Source organism: Mandrillus leucophaeus, unplaced genomic scaffold, assembly GCF_000951045.1.
Source record: "Mandrillus leucophaeus isolate KB7577 unplaced genomic scaffold, Mleu.le_1.0 Scaffold564, whole genome shotgun sequence".
NCBI classification, from domain to species: Eukaryota; Metazoa; Chordata; class Mammalia; order Primates; family Cercopithecidae; genus Mandrillus; species Mandrillus leucophaeus.
Genome location: NW_012106075.1, coordinates 20,043 through 22,060, shown reverse-complemented (window position 1 = coordinate 22,060; position 2,018 = coordinate 20,043).

Here is a 2,018-nt window from a genome sequence, read left to right as displayed (position 1 = left end):
TCAGCCTCCTGAGTGGCTGGGACTATAGGTGCATGCCACCATGCTCAGCTAATTTTTTTGTTTATTTTTTTGTAGGAACAGTCTCCCTTGCCAGGCGTGGTGGCTCACGCCTGTAATTCCAGCACTTTGGGAGGCCAAGGCAGGTGGATCACAAGGTCAGGAGTTCGAGACCAGCCTGGCCAATATAGTGAAACCCCATCTCTTCTAAAAATACAAAAATTAGCCAGGTCTGGTGGTGGGCACCTGTAGTCCCAGCTACTTGGGAGACTGAGACAGGAGAATCATTTGAACTCAGGAGGTGGAGGTTGCAGTGAGCCAAGATTGCACCACTGCACTCCAGCCTGAGTGACAGAGTGAGACTGTGTCTCAGAAAAAAAAAAAAAGAAAAAGAAAAAAGAAAAAGAAACAGCGTTTTTTACTTTGTTGCCCAGGCTGGTCTCAAACTACTGGTCTCAAGTGATCCACACACCTTGGCCCCCCAAAGTGCTGAGATTACAGGTTTGAGCAGCGCACCTGACTTTCTATACTCAGATTCTAAAACACAAATCTCATCGTGTTCTGGCTCAAAATCACCCTTAATAATTGGCTCTCCTGGAGCCCCATTTCCCTATACTGCCTGCCTTTGAATATCTCACTGTTGTAACACTGAAACACTTAGTCTGCTGTCCTTTCTCTCTGGTTGCTTCTAGGGTCTCTTCTTTGACTTCGGTGTTCTATATTTTCACTGCAATATGTCCAGGCATGAATTTCTTCCTACCTATCTTGCTTGGTTGGGATTCACTGGATCTCTAGAATCTATGCATTTGGTGATGCTTATTAGATATGGAGAAAAAATGTCAGACTTTATGTTTTCAAATACTGCATTTGTCTCGTTTTCTCTTCTCTGTCTGGAACTGCTACCTATGTTGTTAGATCTTCCTGTTGTATTCTCCCTGGCTCCTAACCACTTTTTTTGTTTGTTTTCTCCTCCTCCTCCTTCTCCTCCTCCTCCTTCTTCTTCTCTTTTTTCTTCTCCTTCTCCTTGCTACTGCTGCTGCTGCCACCTCCTCCTGCTCCTCCTCCTTCTTCAGTTTCTCAGAATTATTCTTTTTTTCCCCTATTTTCCATTTATTTTTCTTTCTGGGTTGAATTCTGGATAATTTCTTCAAATCCATCTTCCAGATTATAAATTCTTTATTCAGCTTTGTCTAAACTATCGTTTAAACTCTCCATTGAGTTGTTAATATGTTACAAGGTGTCAAATTTCTAGAAGCTCCATTTATTTCTCCTTCGCATTTGCTTAGTTCTTCTCATTCCTCACCCTTTGCTCGTGTTGCTCCATCTTCTCCCACCTCTTCCCCTGGCAAATTCCTGTACAACCCATTTCTTTCCATCCCCAGAGAGCTTTCCCTGACCTCCATGATGGACTGGGGCTTTCTTGGGCCCTTCAGTCCCTGGGACTCCTTTGTTACAGCGCTGATCACCTTCAGCGATGATTGGCTGGGTCTGGATCTGCCTCCCCCCTCAGACCTGTGCTTCTCATAAGCAGGGGCCATATCTGCATCCTCTCTCAGGGATAAGTGCAGGAGGTTTTCAATAAACTTGTATAAAATAAAAGCAATTTCCATAGCCCATCCATCACTCTTTAGTCTTACTTGTTTCATTTACTTATTTTATGTTTTTTCTGTAAAGTATATTACTTACTGCCAGCTACATGCAATCAATTATAAAATACTTTCAATAACTAAAAATTGAATAATGGTAAAAAAGAAAAAACAACACATCAACTTTCAGTATAATTTGCTTAAGTTGTTCTAGAAAACACTGCTAATTTTTTGTTTCTGCAGAGTGAAGTACAGAAGTGAGCAAATTGATAATTTTTTTTCTTTTTTTTGGAGACAGGGTCTCACTCTGTTGCCCAGGCTGGAGTGCAGTGGTGCCATCACAGCTCACTGCAGCCTTGATCTCCTGGTATCAAGGGATCCTCCTGCTTCAGCCTTCTGGGTAGCAGGGACTATAGGTGTGTGCCACCATGCCTG